This window comes from Mobula hypostoma, chromosome 4, assembly GCF_963921235.1.
Source record: "Mobula hypostoma chromosome 4, sMobHyp1.1, whole genome shotgun sequence".
Taxonomy (NCBI): domain Eukaryota; kingdom Metazoa; phylum Chordata; class Chondrichthyes; order Myliobatiformes; family Myliobatidae; genus Mobula; species Mobula hypostoma.
Window position 1 is genome coordinate 67810504 of NC_086100.1, and position 22133 is coordinate 67832636.

The 22133-nt window shown below is 42.5% G+C and overlaps 1 protein-coding gene and 1 long non-coding RNA gene across 3 annotated transcripts in view; one reads left to right on the plus strand and one right to left on the minus strand.

The window, feature by feature from the left end:
• LOC134345365 (uncharacterized) overlaps positions 1–17053 on the minus strand; it is a 128543-nt gene extending 111490 nt beyond the window's left edge. For both annotated transcript variants that reach the window (XR_010017666.1, XR_010017665.1), the window contains exons 1-2: positions 16962–17053; positions 14549–14596 (exon numbers count right to left, since the gene is read on the minus strand). This is a non-coding gene — a long non-coding RNA (uncharacterized LOC134345365). The remainder of the gene's footprint in view (positions 1–14548; positions 14597–16961) is intronic.
• The window catches only part of LOC134345363 (SPRY domain-containing SOCS box protein 1-like), a 368280-nt gene that overhangs the window by 275513 nt on the left and 70634 nt on the right, over positions 1–22133 (plus strand). The window lies entirely within an intron of this gene.

The window sequence follows — 22133 nt, forward strand, 5'->3', positions numbered from 1 at the left end:
CATTTACCCTGGGAAAATGACTGTATTTATACCCCTCATGATATTATGAACCCCTCTAATGTCACTCTTCCTTTGCTGTGGGGAAAGCCGTACCAGTCTACCCAGTCTCTCGCTAGAATTCAAGCCCTCTAAGCCCAGCAACATACTTCCGAATCTTTTCTGCATCTTCTCTAACTTAATTACATACTTCCTGTAGCTTGATAGCAATAACTCACACAATATTTCTGGTTTAGTATCACCAATGTCTCCTACAGCTGTAACATGATGCTCCCACTCTTGTCCTCAATGCTCCATCCAATGAAGGCAAGCAGCCATATCCTTTTTCACCACCTTCTCTTCTTGTCTTCCTGTTTTGAGGGAATTCTGAATAGTATTCCAAAGTCTCTCTGTTCTACAATATTCTCCAGGGCCCTGCCATTCACTTTGTGTGTCCTGGCCTGGTTTAATGTTCTAATATACATCACCACAAACTGGTCTGAGCTAAATTTCATCTGTCATTCCTTGGTCCATTTTACCAGTTGATCTACATGCCATTGTAACATTAGACTACCTTCACTGTCCACTATACCACCAATTTTGGTCTCATCTGCAGACGTGCTAATCGTGCCATTTATGTTCTCATCCAAGTTGTTAATATATATGACAAACAGCAAAAAACTCAGCACTGATCCCTGCAACGCCTCACAGGTCACAGTCCTCCAATCTGAAAAGCACGCCTCCACTACCATCCAGCCTATTGTGTATCCAGTTGCCTTTCTCACACCGGATCTCATGCAGCCTGACCTTTTGGACCTATCATGCTGGACCCTACCAAGAATCTTGCTGAAGATCATGCAGGCAATGTCAACAACTCTTCCCTTGGCCTATTGGTCACCTCCTTAAATCAAAGGATTAAATTTATTCAGGTAAAAAGCAAATTACCTCATAGTAATACTAATAAATAGAAATGGGTTATCTCTTACCCCTCTTAAATTACTCATTTAGTATAGGTAGTTGGATAATTCATTACTGACATTAGTCTACCTTAGGTGAAACTTAAATGATGCTCTTCAATTTATTGTAAAACTAAATGTTAAGAGCTTCCTTCTTCATCTAATAAATATTTTAATGTTTAATTCTGTCATGAAATCTCTGTCAGATGTGCATCAGAAGCTTGTATAAATAGAACACAGAAATATGTAAAATTAAGAGGATTTGAAGGAATTAACTGCAAGTTTGCATGGATTGGTGCCAACTTGCCATTTAGCACTACCAGCTCTAGCACAGTTCTATTAATTATATTCTCTCCAGTTCATAATCACAAGCCAATTGCTTTCCTAACTTGTTCCTCGTTATAAGCTGTTCATCTGCTTATATGCCAGTATAAGAAAAAGACACTAAAACTAGTCATTGCAAAAAGAGGAAAATAGGTAAAGGTTCACTTCTAAAGACCCTCAGCCTCAAATACTATACTGTATCTTTCTTTTGCAAGTGATCAGATAACCTATGAGCATTTTATATGTTAGCTGTTTTTATGACTAAGTTTATTAACAATGATATCACCAGCTAGAATGGTAATGGTGGATAGTTCTTCTGTCAATCAAACCTAGTGACCACTCGAATAAATGAAATTATGTTATGTATATAATTTGTATGCAACTCTTCTTTTCCATGCACTTTATTTTGGAAAAAATGCATTTTTTTTATAGGGAAAGTTGCTGAAGTTTTGATATCCAATGTAATTTAATTCTGCTTTTGAATTAAACTGATGTTTTACCGTTTAATAAATGATATGCTGTGAGGCACACCATCTGCTCCATTGGTTATTGCAACATTTTCAATAAATTATGGGTTTATTTATCCATAAGCATGCCCTTTATTTAGCCTGTACTGAGTTTAAACCCATAGCTGTTCACAACAATTTGCTTGTATATTCATCATCCAAGTGAGATATTCACGTATTGGATGCAGTGAAAAGAAAACTCACAAAGCTAATCCTTAGTCACTCAACTCTAAATCATAAGGAAACACTGATTTCCTTATGTTTTCCAAAGTATAAGCTTTCCAAATCTGAATCTGAAAGTTGATCTTGCAGAGTTGTGTCAATGGATAACTTGGAAGTGTTAATCACAGAAATTAATTTAAATTGCAAGAATAAACACAAGGAATTCTGCACATGTTGGAAAACCAGAGCAACACACTCAAAATGCTGGAGGAGCTCAGCAGGTCAGAATGCATCTATGGAAATGTAAACAGTTGACTTTTTGGGCTGAATCCCTTCTTCAGGACTGGAAAGGAAGGGGGAAGATGCCAGAATAAAAAGGTGGGGGTAAGGAAGGAGGGCTTGCTAGAAGGTGATCGGTGAAGCTAGGTGGGCAGGAAAAGTAAAAGGTTGGAGAAGGAGGAATCTGATAGGAGATTAGAGTGAACCATGGGAGAAAAGGAAGAAGGTGGAGCACCAGGACGAGGTGATAGGCAGGTGAGGAGAAGAGATGAGAGGCCAGAGTGGGAAATAAAAGAAGAGCGATGGGGGAGGGAAAATTACTGGAAGGAGAAATCGATGTTCATGCCAGCAGGTTGGAGTATACATTGTAGCCTGAGAATATAACTCTAACTTGGAAGGGAGCTAGGTCAAAGTGGTAGTTAGCAGTGAGGCTAATAAGTATATTGGTGAAGTTTCAGATATTCAAATCCCTTTCTGCCCTAGACTTTTTGTCTTGGGAGACACACTTGGCGATAAACACTCTCAAAATTGGATCCAGACAAGTATAATGGTAGGAAGGCAAATTATACTTAGAGATTGGAGGAACTTGGGGGGACCATCATTTCAGGAGTGGGTCACAGAAATAGCCAAAGTGGCAGCTTTTGAACGCATGTCTTACAAACAGTTTGATAGACCGGACATCTTTACACAAAAATGGGGCAAATATTTAGGCTTCCTTGGGGGGAAATAGTGGTGAGGCATATTGCTGAATGGCAGCCTTTTCTGTTATTAGAGGTCTAAATTGGCACACATGGTTATTATATTGATATTTATTTCCGCCATGTATGTTTTTAATTTATGGATAATTTTATGTTTTGTAAGCTATGGTTTACGTAATTCCAACAGTGACTTAAGAGTTCGGGGTTAAAAATTTTTCTAGAAATAAAGTTTGGAAAAAAAGGAATATCAGGTGATGAGAACAAACACGAGAGGGCCAATTGATCTTGTGCCTGAAAATTGAAGCTCCAACCATAATGTTTAAGATGGGACATTGTTCAACCTCTGTACTGGGATAATTCATCACTAAAAAGTTGGTCAAGGACTCTGAATTAACAGTCTGATTCTGGTGACATTTACACCATGGTGAAGCTTTCTCCATTCACAGTTTCTCGGAGCTTCTGGTTGGAAAATCATGAGTGGTCCACACCTACACTCTTTACTTGTCTTTCAGGTTAAGAAAACCAATCATTTAATGTTAATTTATAAAACAACAGTAATAGCATGAACTATAAAAGCTTTGCACAAGTCTTTGTACCTGAAGCATGTGATGTTAAATTATCTTGAAGATAATTTAACCTATAGAATGAAAAAATAAAACAGGTCTGCTTTGTGATTTAATGCTGACATAACTGATCTCAAAGTTCAAAGTTCAATGAAAATTTGTTATTAAAAGTTGACTACTTTCTAAATGGAGAGAAAATCCAGAAAACTGAGGAACAAAGGGACTTGAGAAACCTTGTGCAGTGTTCCCTATCAAGTCTGTGGAGAGGAAGACAAATGCAATGTTACCGTTCATTAGGACTAGAATATAAAAGCAAGGATGTAATGTTGAGATTTTATAAAGCACTGGTGAAGCCTCACTTGGAGTATTGTGAGGAGTTTTGGCCCCTTTTCTTAAAAAGGGTGTGCTAAAACTGGAGGTGGTTCAAAGGAGGTTCACGAAAATGATTCCAGGATTGAATGGCTTGTCATATGAAGAGCGTTTGATGGCTCTGGGCCTGTATTCATTGGAATTCAGAAGAATGAGGGGTGACCTCATTGACTTCTATCAAATAGTGAAAGACCTTGATAGAGTGGATGTGGAAAGAATGTTTTCTATGGTGGGAGAGTCTATGAAAAAGGACATAGCCTCAGAATAGAGGTGTGTCCTTTTAGAATGGAGATTAGGAGGAATTTCTTTAGCCAGAGAGTGGTGAATCTGTGGAATTCTTTGCAACAGGCAGCTGTGGAGGGTAAGTCTTTATGTGTATGTAGCCTGGGGAAAAGTACACACTCAGGACAACAAAGACTTTTTCGGGTTTTAATTCCTTTATCGGTTTTCGATGTTTAAGTGCCAGAAGAGGGTCACGAAACAAAACGAACGAATTTACAACCAGTTCTTGCCGTTACAATCTCAGTTTAAATTTCGATCCACACCCTTGTGTATGGACAGAATTGCATATGCAGTATAAAAAATACCAGAACTAATACGGTACAAATACGGTAGTGGCAATCCTACTTGGTATAAGTCACGCTATCCAGCGTTGATTTCTTCACTCATGGAAATCTTTCCTCTCCATGCCCAGCCTACTCTGGCGGAACTCAATTCCAATGCCCCAACGCATCTTCAACAGAAAGCAAAATGGTCTCCCCACTATCCCGCATGTGCGTAATGACATCACCGACTCCCTTAAAGGCACAGACAACTATTTTAGCATTACCCAGATGGATGCCTAAGTACACCTTTAACGATACTGAATTAGATCCCATAATCACCCGGTTACATTCTCCCCTGCATTCAAGTAATCGTCCTCGATTACTACAAGGGTACTTTTAACCTCCTTAACTGCTTCTCTGAAGAGAACTGAACGGAGACTATCCAGTATCTGAGACACTGCTGTCAGACTTATGGAAACCTCATCAAGGACTGACCTGGGTTCGTGATGTGGGTTGGGGTGCTGTCCAGCACTTACTCGTTTACTCCTGCGGGGTGCTGCTACAAGAGGGCTACCGATCTCTGCCCCTGCATTAGCAGTCGTTGGCTCCTCCGTCTCAGTTCCGGAAGGTGTCATATTTTCGGAAGATATGCTGTCTAGGCTAGGGTCAGGACTCTGTACCCCCTGTTCTGACATGTCTTCTACCACTATCACACCATTCTCTGAATCCTCAGAATCTGATTCATGCCCCAGGGTTGAGCTGGCCTGAGTTACTGGGGATTGCAGTCTCCTTCGGGTAGCTAGATTGGGATGGTTCTCACAGGGCCTGATGTCTACCCTGTTCACCGTCTTGCTAGGCCCACCCCAAGGTTCCACAGTGTATGTGTTGCCCAGTACCTCTACCACCCTGGAGACCGTTGAGTTCCAAGCATCCTGGATCTTATTACGGCCTACTGGTCTGTTCCTCAAGTAAACCAGCGCATCCACATCAACTTTGGGACAGTGCACTTTGTCCTCCTGCCAGGCAATGCGTTCTGCCGCCTTCTGTTCAGAGTATTCTTTTGTTCTGGCATGTATATCCCTCGATCGGCTCTGGTGTACAGCTAGCCAGTCATGTTTCCGGTCCCCAGTCTGTTCTTGCCCCAGCAGAGCAGCTACAGGCAAATGGGGATCCACCCCAAGCAACAGATAGCAAGCTGAATACCCAGTGGTTGCGTGAGGCATCGCATTATATGCATACACAAACTCGGGTAGATGTTCTGGCCATCTGCGCTTCTTTTCTGGAGGCAACGTATGCAACAAATCATGCATTGTCCTGTTGAAACGCTTGCACTGTGCATTTCCAGTAGGATGATGAGGTGTAGTACGGATTTTCTTTACCCCGTATAGTTTGCAAAGCTCCACTATGACCTCACTTTCGAAGTTATGGCCGTGGTCAGAATGCAACCTCTCAGGGACACCGTACTTCATGAACCATTCCCTCAAGAGCACCCTTGCTGTGGTATCCGCCTTTTGATCCCAAGTCGGAAATGCTTGGGTAAATTTACTGAAAACATAGAAACATACATAGAAACATAGAAAATAGGTGCAGGAGTAGGCCATTCGGCCCTTCGACCCTGCACCGCCATTCAGTATGATCATGGCTGATCATCCAACTCAGAACCCTGTACCAACCTTCACTCCATACCCCCGATCCCTTTAGCCACAAGGGCCATATCTAACTCCCTCTTAAATATAGCCAATGAACTGGCCTCAACTGTTTCCTGTGGCAGAGAATTCCACAGATTCACCACTCTCTGTGTGAAGCAGTTTTTCCTAATCTCAGTCCTAAAAGGCTTCCCCTTTATCCTCAAACTGTGACCCCTCGTTCTGGACTTCCCCTACATCGGGAACAATCTTCCTGCATCTAGCCTGTCCAATCCCTTTAGGATTTTATACGTTTCAATCAGATCCTCCCTCAATCTTCTAAATTCCAACGAGTATAAGCCTAGTTTATCCAGTCTTTCATCATATGAAAGTCCTGCCATCCCAGGAATCAATCTGGTGAACCTTCTTTGTACTCCCTCTATGGCAAGGATGTCTTTCCTCAGATTAGGGGACCAAAACTGCACACAATACTCCAGGTGTGGTCTCACCAAGGCCTTGTACAACTGCAGTAGTACCTCCCTGCTCCTGTACTCGAATCCTTTTGCTATAAATGCCAGCATACCATTCGCCTTTTTCACCGCCTGCTGTACCTGCATGCCCACTTTCAATGACTGGTGTATAATGACACCCAGGTCTCATTGTACCTCCCCTTTTCCTAATCGACCACCATTCAGATAATAATCTGTTTTCCTGTTTTTGCCACCAAAGTGGATAACTTCACATTTATCCACATTAAATTGCATCTGCCATGAATTTGCCCACTCACCTAACCTATCCAAGTCACCCTGCATCCTCTTAGCATCCTCCTCACAGCTAACACTGCCGCCCAGCTTCGTGTCATCCGCAAACTTGGAGATGCTGCATTTAATTCCCTCATCTAAGTCATTTATATATATTGTAAACAACTGGGGTCCCAGCACTGAGCCTTGCGGTACCCCACTAGTCACTGCCTGCCATTCTGAAAAGGTCCCGTTTATTCCCACTCTTTGCTTCCGGTCTGCCAACCAATTCTCCATCCACATCAATACCTTACCCCCAATACCGTGTGCTTTAAGTTTGCACACTACTCTCCTGTGTGGGACCTTGTCAAAAGCCTCTTGACAAACGTCTGTGACCACTAAGACATTCTCACGCCCATCACTTGCTGGCTCCAACACAATGAAATCTAACGCTACAACTTCAAGCGGCCTAGAAGCCAGAAATGACTTCATCGGGGGGGGGGGGGGGTGGATCCTAGGCTGTGGCATCTTAGTTAGTACACGATGTAGACTATTTTTGACCCACCGTGCCACATCCTTGTGTATGCCCACCCAAAAACATCGACTTTTCAACAACTGCACAGTACGATCTATGCTTTGATGGCCCATAGAATCATGTACGTACTCTAACACTTTGCTCCTCAAGCTGTTAGGTACCAGAAGCTGGTAACGCTCCCCAAGCTTCTCATCCTCAACTACCCTATACAGCAACCCTTCACGCTCCCTGATACTATCCCAGTGCCTTAACAGAGACAAAACGGGTTTAGGCAGAGTTTTACGCTCCTGGCCTCTCAGCTGCCTTTTCTGATCCCATAAGTCTCTTAGGACACCTAACACAGGGTCTTGCTGCTGAAAAGTACGCAAGTCCCCATTAGAGTAACCTGGGAGGGTTGGAGTGTTCCCTCGCATCGGACCACTTACATCACTAGTACCAGCTTCCCAGGATTGAATTTGCTGAACCCTACAGCTGTTAAGACCAGCGGTAACCAGTGCTGGGTCAAGGGCAGTGCCACGATTGATGAAATTACAGATCGCCACAGATCCATCAAACTCTGCATCCTCTGAGACGGCTCAGGCTCCCCTGCAAATGGCTGCTTAGAGAATGCATCAGCCACGGTATTGCTCTGACCCGGACGATACTGGACATCGAAGTCAAACACTGCATCCACAAGTTGCCTGTACTGGCTGATAATGTTCATGCCTACAATACATGGGATAGGTGGCTCGATGCTAACAGGATCCCTGACTACTAGAAAACCACAATTGGGTATCTTCATGCCCATTGCTTGAACCTCTAGCTCTAGATACCCAAGGTAAGGAATACCAAGACCATTTGCAGCTGCTAGCCTAAGCCAGCCAGCAGTGGACAACATACGCTTGTCCTCTCCATTCAAGTGTTCTTGAAAGAACTGCTCAGTCAGGGTGCTGACCTGACTACCTGTGTCCAACAGACAACGGACAGCGACACCTGATACTTCAAGCTCCACAACTGGACATGTCCCTACAGCGCGTTGCAGCAACTGGTCACAGGGTTGCTGTACATTATCTGTATCTATGAGGTTCTGCCGAATGGCCCGACTCCCAACCTCTTGAGGGCAGGAGGATGCAGACTCCACTTCCCTTGCACCCCGCTTCTGTGGTAATTCTTGGCCAAATGCCCTCCCACCTGACACTTGAAACATATTGGTTGCCCATCTTCTGTGAACCTAGGCTGTAAATTACGTCTGCCACTAGTAGCACCTGTAAAATCCCTCTGTACAGTGAGATCTTTCACTGCTTGAGTCAATCCACAAAGGGCTTTGCTCTGCTCTGTGACCACTTTAAGGACGTCACCTAGTGTGACAGACTCAGATTCCTGAGTTTTAAGAGTCAAACATTGTGCCTGGCCACTGCTACACTTTGACTTTCCAGACCTTGTATTTCCCAGGGTCTCTTCTACGAGCCACAGACGAGCCTCCTCCCTCACTTCTATCATTGAGGATTCAGGGTGGCCCCGCACAAATCTGTGGAGCTCCCTTCTGAGGGATGGATGCCTGATCCCTTTGAAAAATTGATCTCTTAGCACCACCCTCTCATTGGTCACGGCATCGGGGAAGTGCTTCAGTATCATGTTAAGAGCGTGGGCTAGCCATGTGAAAACTCTCTTACGTCTTCACCCTCACGCTGTTTGCGACTGTAGAAGCCATGCCACAGCTGGGGTGCACTACGCTCGTCTCTAAAAGCTTCCCTGAGATAGGTGAACAAGTCATCAGCGCGGTCTTCCCCAGCATCACTGCGCATACGTGCTCCCTCTAAGGCTGCACCCCTGAGCAGGGACATAACGAAGTCATACTGATCCTGGTCAGACTGATTTCTACTATGAAGTGCACGTTGTACTTCTTCAATAACGTCGTCAAAGACCTCCCATCTTTCTCAACATCCCCCGTAAATGGAACAATGTGTCTTTCCCTTGGGACATATACATAGGACCTTTTGCTTAATTTATCAATGGTTGCCATGGCTTCATCATACCTACTACGCAATTCCCTAATTTGTTCACTCAAATCAAGTTCAACTGGTGTGTCCTCTGAGCATGACATAGTAAATCCTCAAGTCTTTAAAGTTCACACAAGCCTGCAAAAGGAGCTGTTGCTGTCCTTTGCTGCAAACGCTATAGCTTCATGGCCCGCAGTTCCCTGGGTCCACGTTACCACGCTGCGTCCTGACGTCAGTTGCTGCCGTCTCGGCACGTTCCCGAGGCTCCAGCGCACTCTCCACGAGGCTCTAGCGCGCTCTCCACGAGGCTCTCCCGCGCTCTCTCCTTCCGCCCGACGGGAACTCGGACCTGTCTTCACCACTACTGTATTAGGTACTGTATATTATACTGCATACAAGAGTCAGAGACCCTCTAACTGGCTTGGAATTAGCCCCACTCCTGGTACCACACTTTGTAGCCTGGGGAAAAGTACACGCTCAGGACAACAAAGACTTTTTCGGGTTTTAATTCCTTTATCGGTTTTCGATGTTTAAGTGCCAGAAGAGGGTCGCGAAACAAAACGAACGAATTTACAAGCAGTTCTTGCCGTTAAAATCTCAGTTTAACTTTCGATCCACACCCTTGTGTATGGACAGAATTGCATATGCAGTATAAAAAATACCAGAACTAATACGGTACAAATACGGTAGTGGCGATCCTACTTGGATGGTGAGGAACTTGGTATAAGCCACACTACCCAGCGTTGATTTCTTCACTCGTGGAAATTTTTCCTCACCATGCCCAGCCTACTCTGGCAGAACTCAATTCCAACACCCCAACGCATCTTCAACAGAAAGCAAAATGGTCTCCCCACTATCCTGCGCGTGCGTAATGACATCACCATCTCCCTTAAAGGCACAGACAACTATTCTAGCATTACCCGGATGGATGCCTAAGTACACCTTTAACGATACTGAATTAGATCCAACGGTCACCTGGTTACATATATTTAAGGCCGAGGTGGATTGATTCTTGACTGGTCAGGGCATGAAGAGATACAGGGAGAAGGCAGGAGATTGGGGCTGAGAGGAAAATTGGATCAGCCATCATGAAATGGTGGAGCAGACTTGATGGGCCATAAGCCCTAATTCTGCTCCTATATCTTATGGTCTAAAGTACAGAAATGTCACCATATGCTACCCTAAGATTCATTTTCTTGCAGGCATTCACAGTAGATCCAAGAAGTACAATCGAATCAATGAAAACGAACAAGCACACTGAATTTGAATTTGATCTGAATTTGGCCATCACTTTCTTGCCTGATCCTAAATCTTCTTTTTCCCCTCAGGTCTAAACATTGAACTTAGCCTTGACTATATTTGTTACTTAGCTTCCACAGTTCTCAGGCTTATGTAGCACCTTGGTAGTACAGGGCACTACAGTAGCATAGCAGTTAGCGCAATGCCATTACAGCTCAATGTGTTCCAGAGTTCAGAGTTCAATTCCAGCGCCATTTGGAAGGACTTTGTAAGCTCTCCCCATGAACCACATGGGTTTCCTCCAGGCATTCCAGTTTCCTCCCACAATCCAAAATAGGGTATTGGTTAGTAGTTGGTCATTGTAAATTGTCCTGTGATTAGGCTAGTGTTAAATAGGTGGAATGCTGGGTGGTGTGGCTCATTGGGCCAGAAGGGCCTGTTCTGTGCTGTATCGCTAAATAAATAAATACAATTAAAAAGATTTACAACTTTTTGAGAGAAGAAATTCCTTCCAACCTTTGTCTTAGATTGGTCATACCTTATCCTAATATCCCGTAATTCTTGATTGCCCTACCAAAAAAAAATTCCTGTGCCTTGAAGCCCCCGCAGAGCCTTTTGAAATGTTGCAATCTTTCCGTTTATATCACATCTCTTTTTTAACAATTTCTAATGATAAATGTGTTTTCTCAGAGTCTCAAATTAATAAGTACAGTGATAGATACATCACTATGAATTAGCAAAACTGACCAGACATTGCAACTGAAATATTCAATATGCTGTCAGGAGAGCATCATTCAAGATTCAAGATTTAAAAAACTTTATTGTCATTCTAACCATACATCAGCTCTGCAGGGCAGAATGAGACAGCGTTTCCCAGGAGCAGTGCAATCATAACATAACAAAATGCAACACTAAATAATAAACATAACAATAAATAGTAAAACACAACAGCCACATGTCAGTTAAAATCAAGTTGTAAGTGTCCAGTACAAGTTAAAAGTGTCCAAAGCAGAGTCAGGTAGAGCAGCTATTTAGCAGTCTGACAGCCTGTGGGAGGAAGCCATTTTAGTTTTGATGCTCCTGTAATGTTTGCCTGATGGCAGAAGAACAAACATTTCATGGAGAGGGTGTGAGGGGTCTTTAATGAGGTACCGTGTCTTCTGGAGGCATCGACTCTGAAAGAGGTCTTGGATAGAAGGTAGGGAGACCCCAATAACCTTCTCTGCTCCCCTAACCACCCTCTGCAAGGCTTTTTTGTCGACAGCACTGCAGCTGGAGTACCAGGTTGTGATGCAAAAGGTCAGCACACTCTCAACCACGCCTCTGTAGAATGTAGTTAAGATGTTGGTGGGGAAGTGATGCTTGTTTAAGCTTCCTCAGAAAGTGCAATCTTTGCTGGGCCCGTTTCACAATCCCAGTAGTGTTCCTGGACCCAGGTGAGATTGTCCAAGATCTGCACCCCAAGGAACTTGATGTTTTCCACTCTGTCCACTGTGGAGCTGCTGATGCTGAGGGGTGTGTGCTCAGGCTGAGACCGTCTGAAATCAACGATCATCTCCTTGGTTTTGGTGACATTAAGCATCAAGTTGTTATCCCTGCACCAGCTCTCCAGGTGTTTGACCTCCTCCCTGTACATCATTTCATCATTTTTGCTGATGAGCCCCACCACTGTGGTATCATCAGCAAATTTAATGATCAGGTTCTCCTTGAATCTGGCTGCACAGTCATGTGTTAGCAGTGTAAACAGCAATGGGCTAAGCACACAGCCTTGTGGGGATCCAGTGCTCAGTGTGATGGAGTCAGAGATGTTCCTGCCAACACAGGCTGACTGTGGTCTCTCTGTCAAGAAATTCAGAATCCAGCAACACATGGCAGTGTTAAGGCCAGGCAGCGACAGTTTCTCCACTAGTCTCTGCGGGATGATGGTATTGAATACTGAACTGAAATCAATGTACAGGATTCTGGCGTAAGTGTCTTTGTTGTCCAAGTGAGAGAGAACTGTGTGCAGTGTGGTGGATATTGTGTCCTTCGTAGAGCGATTTGGACGATAAGCAAACTGTAGAGGATCCAGCAATGAGGGGAGACTGGCTGTGATATGAGGCTTGACAACCCGTTCAAAACATTTCATCACTATGGGGGTCAGGGCAACAGGACGGTAATCATTCAGACAGGCTACAACTGATTTCTTTGCTACAGGGATGATTGTGGAGGTTTTGAAGCATCTGTGGACAATGGCTTGACTAAGGGAGATGCATATGCAATTGAGAAGTACAGTAGTACTACTTCAATTAATACATTATTTGTATCACAGTGAACAATGGTTCTTGTAATAATCCAGAGGTGACATTTTTTTCTATCAGCTGTCATAACTATAAAATATAATCTGTATATGGTAAAATTCTGCCCCCCGCCATTTTCATTGATGCATCCAACGTCCATTTCAACACATTAGTCTCAAAACTGATTCTTCTTAAATATGATCCTTTCATCAGCACGTTATATGACCTATGATGTTAAAAACATATTGTAAATTTAAACTAAATAATGGTTCAATACAGTTTTCCCAACCGGCTAATTGGTAAAAGAAAATAATTTTAGAAGGTAGTTAAATCATACATTTCCCAGCCTATATTACTGACTTCAAACGATTTATAAGCAAGCTCTTTATGAATTAAAATATTAGTTGTTACGCACCTTTAGCGTCATATACTATGCATGCATGTCCTTGTGAAAATTTCTGCTGTAAAGTTCAAAAGAACAGTCAATGGATTTGCATCTATTTGGAAAATGATTGCTAGTCCTGCCTGACAGAAGTCAGTATGAGCACCTTTGAGTTTATTCATGAATAATCTATGCAGTTTCTGGGACAATAACACACCCTCCCCAAAGCTTACAGAATGTTAAGCAAACACTCCAAGTTGAGTACTGTAGATTGAAGAATGAGCTCATGTTTGGCAACTGTCATTTAACTTGGAAAATGCTAGGTCTGATCCTATCTGGGAGTGTGGGAAAAAACATTACCATACAGTCAACGAACTAGTAGAATTTTAAGTATCCATTTCACTGACTTTTAGTCACCTAATTGTCATTTTGCCTCTGAGTTTGCATCCAAGAAGCAGAAAGGTTATGATGAGATTTTGATTTTGGCTTTTAAGGACCAGATGAAAGTACAAGAAAGGAATAAGCAGATACCATGCAATTAGCGTAAGAAGTAAATTTGAATTCTTTCCACATTCCCCATCTCTCCATTCCCATGTGTTGGAATTCTGTCAAATCTCCCACCTTGTATGCTAACTGCCTCATGCAAGACCAAAGAGGTGAATAAAAATGTAAGATAAACAGACCAGTTAGGTTGAAGGAAGTAGACCATCACCCAACCCACAATTTCTTTCACACTGCAGACTGTAGGTACATAACTACATGTGTCAAAATAAATACAAAATCAAATGTAGAAGAATCCTTATTAGAGGAACTCCCTACCTGTTGTTATTCTTAATGCATCACCTCTAAAATACAAAGGTGATTGAGTGGTGAAGACCGTGCCATTCAATGCCCATGTGGACTGTGTGCTGTTTCTGGCATCAGCAGAATCCCAATTCAGCAGAAACAAACACCAGACAGAACAGAACAGCAATCACTTTCAGTTCTACCACATTCCTAACCTTTACCCAGTCAACGTGGCAGATGGAATTCAGTTCCGAACTGTAATCCTGCACCCTGTTTACACAGCATCTCAACCTCAAAAGCAGACAGAGGTCAAGCCATATCAAGTGACAGTCTGTGACATGCCTTGTGATGTATACGGAAATAAAAACTCAGTGGGGAACTGACAGATCAATTCAAATAGATATCAGTTGCAGCTGTTTAAACTAGCAACATCTATTTACAAGTTTTCTTCTGGTGTGAAGACCAGAATTAAACCAACACACTACAAATGAGCAAAACACCAATTCACTTGCATTCCGTTTCATTGCTCTTAACCTTCTGATCTTGATGTTCCAATTTCTTTACCAGTTCTGTAATAGACATTTACGAGTATAGCTTTGACTTACCTTCAGATCTTAACTCCCCCTTGTGAAAGCTTTTGGCACATTGGCGTTCTGAAATGAATATGAGATGGAATATTATGTTTTCTAGCTGCTTTCCATACAGTCTAGAGATATACAAGTTAATGTCAGGAATACAGTACCACCACCATGTGGAGCTGTGTAGTAGTACATATTAATAGACACTTACCACAGAATCATTGTACAGGTTTCCCCCACCATCCGAAGGTAGAGCGTTCCTATGAAACAGTTTGTAAGCCGGAATGTCGTAAAGCGAAGAAGCAATTACCATTTAATTATATGGGAAAATTTTGTGAGGGTTCGCAGACCCAAAAATAACCTACCAAATCATGCCAAACAACACATAAAACCTAAAATAACAGTAACACATAGTAAAAGCAGGAATAATATGATAAATACACAGCCTATATAAAGTAGAAATACTTTTCCACAATCATTACTGCACTGCTCTCCGTAGCGAAAATCGCACACAAGTGCCGTTTGCAGAAAATCTCACGCAAGCGCTCTCAGCAGAAACACGCGCAAGCGCTCTTCAGTAACCTTTAAGCTATGAAGCTGCCAAATCATACCAAATAACACGTAAAAATACACAGCCTATATAAAGTAGAAATAATGTATGTACAGTGTAGTATCACTTACGGGAATCGGGAAGACAGCGCCGAGTAAACAATGGTGTGTTAGACTTGTCGGAGTTTGGGTGGTGCAGTGGCCTTCACCCTCCAGGCCGCTGAGTGATACCTTGCCGTGAAGAACGCAGGGGTCCAGGGGTAGCCAGGAGGTACACAGCACATCTTTAAGAAAAAAGCCGAAACAAACATGCTAATTAATTAGGTGCCGCCTGTAATTGTCGGCCCAGATCAGTGCCGATTTCTGATTGCGTCGTCTCTGATCTGGGCCGACAATTATGTGTCGGTGGCACCTAATTAATTAGCATTTTTGTTTCGGCTTTTTTCTTAAAGATGTGCTGTGTGTCTCCCGGCTAGCTTTGCATGCTCCGTGAATCGGTATCTGTCCGTGGCCTGGGGGTTGGGGTGGTGGCACACTGGGGTGTTATCTCGTTGCCTGTTTCCATTAGAGCAGGCAGCTCATCTTCTATCTCTGCCTGCCTCGATGTCGAAGGTCGAGGTTCAGCGTCTGCTGTGGCTGATGTGGAAGGCTTGCTTGACTGCTGAGCCTCACGCATTTTTCTAGCATACAGTTCTTTAATAAGGATTCAAACCATCCTGCAAATATCCCCTAAACCAATGTACCCTTTCAAAATTAAAGCCGTACTTTATCGTTACTCATTCGGTTTCAATTGTTATCCTTTTCTCTTCCAATTGCATCAGCTCTTCATCTGTCAGTTCTTGGCGATGGGATGCCAAAACCTTTCAACATCATGTTCGTCAGCTTCCACAAGCCAAACTCACGTTGTCCTTACTTCGTTCACCACGATCAAAATGCTCAGTTATGTCTAGTTTTACCGTAAGTGAACACTCTTACGAACTCTTTCAGGCTTTTCCGATACCATAGAACTCATCTTGCAAATGGCTGCTCACAGGCACGTGTTAAAGCAAAGCAGTTCCGAATCCGGGAGAGAGCGGCTGCTCAGGGCGCGCTGCCTTTTATCGCGTGCTGATTTTTCGCGCGCTGAATTTTTTTTTTGTAACAGTGAAAACACCTACTGAAAGCGAAAACAGGGTACTAATGTAGGTCTTTCGTAACAGTGAGGTTTCGTAAAGCGAACGTTCGAAAAGCGGGGAACACCTCTACTTGTGTTCCATACAGAGCAGTAAATTGAGAATAGAATTCCATTGTTTTAGGAAGAATTCAATCTATGATGTGTATTAAAATGGTAAGACTTAACCATAATTTCAGCAGTATTGTGAAACATAAAGAACATATCCACAATTAGCATTTTGCATGTCTTTAAAAAGTTCCAAAAATCTCACATCCAGCACTTTTGAAATGTGTATATTAATTTATAGATAGATATGGTAACAAAATTGTGCTTTCCATATTCTAAGATAAACAAATGAAACTGACATGCACTGAAGATGCTGTGGTTGGATGATGTATTGATTTAAAGATTCAAAGTACATTTGTTATCAAAGTATGTATATAGCATACTACCCTGAAATTCGTCTTCCCTAAAGGCAGTCTGAAGCAAAGAAACATTGAACAACCTGTTCAAAGGAAAACATCAAACCCTCACCCTCCAACCTCAAGCAAAAAAAAACCCATGCAAATGGCAATAAAAAAAGCGCAAAAACACAGAATATAAAATACAAAATCAAAAGGCATATTTCAGTTCAATTCAGCTCAGTGTTCATTATCTGCAGGCTGCCCTGACTCAAAAATCACCCAGAAGTAACAACAAAATAAAAAGGAGCAAACAGAACTAGAACAAATCTTAAACCTGAATTAGAGTCCAAATCCACAAAGTACGGCACCATTCCCCGACAGTATTGAGTGAGAGGCAGAGAGGGAGCGTCGCATGCAGACGTCCTGCTCTGGCAGCAGCAAGTGAGAGACACCTGCCTCGGCACTTTAATTGGCAAGTTTGCAAGAGATGGAGTTGATCATGGGCTTGTGTTCCATCTCCTGGCTTCCTAGAGACGGGACATTAATTTGTTAACTTAGTGGCAGCACTAATAATGCAGTTCATGACAAACACAGAAAAAATAAATAATTTGCAGTAGGCATATATATGTATATTAAATAGTTAAATTAAAAATAGTGCAAAAAGAAGAATGATAAAAGTGAGGTAGTGTCCATAGATTCAATGTCCATTTATAAATCAGATGGCTGAGGGGAAGAAGCTGTTCCTGAATCGCTGAGTTTATGCCTTCAGGCTCCTATACCTCCTTTCTGATGAGGGCACTAAGAACAGGGCATGTCCTGGGTGATGGTGGTCCATAATAATGGACACTGCCTTTTTGAGGCTCCGCTTCTTGAAGTTGTCTTGGATACTATAAGGGCTAATACCCAACATGGAGCTGACTAATTTTACAACTTTCTGTAGCTTCTTTCAATCCTTTGCAGTAGCGCCCCCTCCTCTTCGCCATACCAGACGGTGATGCAGCCTGTCAGAGTGCTCTCCACAGTACATCTGTAGAAGTTTGCGAGCGTTTTAGGTGACAAACCAAATCTCCTCAAACTTCAAATGAAATATAGTCACTGTCTTGCCTTCTTTATAGGTGCATCGATATGTTGAGGTCAGGTTAGATCCCCAGAGATATTGACACCCTGGAACTTGAAATTGCTCACTCTCTCCACTTCTGATCCCTCTATGATGATTGGTTCACGTTCCCCTGTCTTACCCTTCCTGAAGTCCACAGTCAGCTCTTTGGTTGTACTGACATTGAGTGCCAGGTTGTGGTTGTGGCACCACTCAACTAGCTGATATAACATGCTCCTGTACGCCCTCTTGTCACCATCTGAAAGTCTGCATCAGTGTTTGTTGGAATCTTCCAACTCAGGATCACGTGTTAATAATGAACTCAAATGGCATTATGTTGTACAATGGTGAATTGCACATGCTTGCTAAATACAAATTAATTTTCTCTGATGGAGCAGAACTGTAGGGACCAGGAAGGTTTCAGGTTTGATCTTAGTTTACAGTGAGACAGCTGATCCCAACTAACGTCCCTGAGAACTGTCACTGGCATTCAGAATGTGTGTTTATAACCCATGAATCAAATAGGTTAGGATTAACTAAGAGACCTTCCTGAGTTGATAATTTTCTAACACAGGTAGAAATTGGCAGCTAAGATGTTGTGGGCATCAGAGAGTTGTGGTTGAAAGAAGATAACAGATAGATTCTTAATTTCCAAGGATACTCCTTCCATCAAAAGGACAGGTAGCTGGACAGAGGGGGTGGGGTGGGTGTTGATTAAAAAATGAAATCATATACTTAAAAAGAAGTGACATTGTATCAGAAGCTGTAGAATCTTTGTGGGTAGATCTGAGAAACTGCAAGGATAAAAGGAGAATGATGGGAGTTTGAACAGCAGCCAGGATGTGGGCAACAGATTACAACAGAAGATAGAAAAGGCACATAAAAAGTGTAACATTAAGATGGGCATGGGGTATTTCAATATACAAGAAGACTGGGAAAATCAAGTTGGTGCTGGATGCTAAGAGAGGGAGTTTCTAAAATGCCTATGAGATGGCATTTTAGAGCAGTTTGTGATCGAGCCACTATGGAAGAGGCAGTTCTACAGTAGATTGGATGTTGTGTAATGAACCAGATTTTATTGGAGCTTAAGATAATGGAACCCTTAGGAGACAGTGATCATAATATGATAAAATATACCCTGCAGTTTGAGAGATTGAAGCTCAAATCAGATCTATTACAGTAGAGTATAGGGAATTGCAGAGGCATGAGAGATGTGCTGGTTGATTGGAAAGGAACTGGTTCATCCCAAAGAGAATTAGGAAAGTGTGGCTGACAAGGGAAATAAAAGAGTGCATAAAAGCAAAAGTGAGGGCATACAGTATAGAAAAAAAATAGGAAGCTAGAGGATTGGGAAGTTTAAGAAAACAATAGAAAACAACTAAAATCAATAAAGAGAGAAAATATGAACTATCAAGGTAAGCTAGCCAATAATAGAAAAGTCAGTACCAAAAGCTTTCTCAGATATAGTGTACAAAGGATAAAAGAAAGACCAGAGTAGATTTTGGACCACTAGGAAATGAAGCTGAAGTGGTTGTAATGGGGGAACAAAGAAATGGCAGAATAACTCAGTAACACACATCAAAGTTGCTGGTGAACGCAGCAGGCCAGGCAGCATCTCTAGGAAGAGGTACAGTCGATGTCTCAGGCCGAGACCCTTCGTCTAGTTCTGACAAAGGGTCTCGGCCTGAAACGTCGACTGTACCTCTTCCTAGAGATGCTGCCTGGCCTGCTGCGTTCACCAGCAACTTTGATGTGTGTTGCTTGAATTTCCAGCATCTGCAGAATTCCTCGTGTTTGCAAGAATAACTCAGTAAGTATTTTGCTCCTGTCTTCACTGTGGAAGACACCGGCAGTATGCCAGAAGTTCAAGAGTATCAGTGCACTAATTACCAAGGAGAAGGTGTTTGGGAAGCTGAAAGGTCTGAAGCCAGGATTCTGAAGAGGTACCTGAAGAAAATGTGGAGGCATTTGTAGTGATCGTTCCAGAATCACCAGATGTTTTTTTTAGAGCAGCTTGTGGTTGAGTCACGAGGAAAAAGGCAATTCTACATTAGATCGGGTGTTGTGTAATGAAGCAGATTTGATTAGTGAGCTTAAGGTAAAAGATTTCTAAGAAAGCAGTGATCATAATATGATAGAATTCACCCTACAGATTGAGAGGGAGAAGGTAAAATCAGATGTATTAGTATTACAATGGAGTAAAGGGAATTACAGAGGCATTAGCGAGGAGTGGTCTACAGTTATTTGGAAGGGTATACAAGCAGGGCTGATGGTAAAGCAGCAACGGCTGGAGTTTCTGGGAGTAATTTGGAAGATGCAGTATCAATTCATCCCAAAGAAAAAGCTTAATAGAAAAAAATAGTAGGAGGCCAGAGGTTGGGAGTTTTTAAAAACCAGTAGAAGATAACCAAAATCAATATGGAAAGAAAAGATGAAATATGAATGTAATCTAGCCAAAAATAAAAAAATACGATACTAAAAGCTTTTACAGATATATAAAGAGTAAAAGAGAAGCAAGTGTAGACATTGAGAAATGATTCTGGAAAGTAACTCTGGAGAGGTATTAATGGGTGACAAAGAAATAGCAGATGAACCGAAAAAAGTATTTTCTGTAAAATTCAAGATTCAAGATGCCAGAAATTCAAGATTCTCAGGGGCAGAAGTGAGTGTAATTTCTATTTCTACTCATTTTAGTAGTTCGTAAGATGTTAGAGTCCATTATTAAGGATGAAGTTTCGAGGAACTTGGAGGCACCCAATAAAAAGGCCAAGGTCAGCATGATTTCCTTAAGGGCAAATCTTGCCAAACAAAGGGTGACATGGTAGTTTAGTGGTTAGTGTAATGCTATTACCGGACCAGAAACCCAGGATCAATTCTACCATTGCCTGTAAGTTGTTTGAACATTCATCTCGTGTCATGTGTTTCCTCTGGGTGCTCTGGTTTCCTCCCACATTCCAAAGAAGTACAGGTTTGAAGGTTAATTGGTCACATGTGTGCAATTGCCTGGAAGGGCCTGTTAGCATGCTCTATCTTTAAATAAAATTTGAAAAATAAAAATAAAAATCTGTTGGAATTTCTTGAGGAAATAACAGGAAGTATAGGCAAAAAAAGTCTATAGATGTTGTTTACTTGGATTTTCACAAGGTCTTTTACAAAGTGCCATAGATGAGGCTGCTAAACAAGTTAAGAGACCTGGTATTTCAGGAAGGCCAGAAGGTTGGCTGACTGGCAGAGGCAAAGAGTGGGAATAAAGGCACCCTTTTCTGGTTGTCTGCAAGTGACTAGTAGTGTTTTGCAGCAGCTACTTTTCATGTTATGTGTGAATGATTTGGATGACAGAATTGATAGTTCTGTGGCCATTGTAAAGATAGGCGGAGAGACAGGTAGTACTGAGGAAGCAGCGGGTTTTCAGAATGACCTGGACAGTTTCGGTGAATGGGCAAGGAAAGGGCAGATGGAATATGGTGCAGGGAAATATGTGGTCATGCTCTTTGGTAGAAGGAATGAAGGAGCAGACTATTTTCTAAACGGGGAACAAATTCAGAAATTGGAAATGCACAGAGTTATGGGAGGCCTAGTGTAGGACTTACATAGAACATAGAATAGTACAGCACATTACAGGCCCTTCAGTCCACAATGTTGTGCCAACCCTCAAACCCTGCCTCCCATATAACCCCCCACCTTAAATTCCTCCATATGCCTGTCCAGTAGTCTCTTAAACTTCACTAGTGTATCTGCCTCCACCACTGACTCAGGCAGTGCATTCCATGCACCAACCACTCTCTGAGTAAAAAACCTTCCTCTAATATCCCCCTTCAACTTCCCACCCCTTACCTTAAAGCCATGTCCTCTTGTATTGAGCAGTGGTGCCCTGGGGAAGAGCCGCTGGCTATCCACTCTATCTATTCCTCTTATTATCTTGTACACCTCTATCATGTCTCCTCTCATCCTCCTTCTCTCCAAAGAGTAAAGTCCTAGCTCCCTTAATCTCTGATCATAATGCATAATCTCTAAACCAGGCAGCATCCTGGTAAATCTCCTCTGTACCCTTTCCAATGCTTTCACATTCTTCCTATAGTGAGGTGACCAGAACTGGACACAGTATTCCAAGTGTGGCCTAACCAGAGTTTTATAGAGCTGCATCATTACATCACGACTCTTAAACTCTATGCCTCGACTTATGAAAGCTAACACCCCATAAGCTTTCTTAACTACCCTATCTACTTGTGAGGCAACTTTCAGGGATCTGTGGACATGTACCGCCAGATCCCTCTGCTCCTCCATACTACCAAGTATCCTGCCACTTACTTTGTACTCTGCCTTGGAGTTTGTCCTTCCAAAGTGTACCACCTCACACTTCTCCGAGTTGAACTCCATCTGCCACTTCTCAGCCCACTTCTGCATCCTATC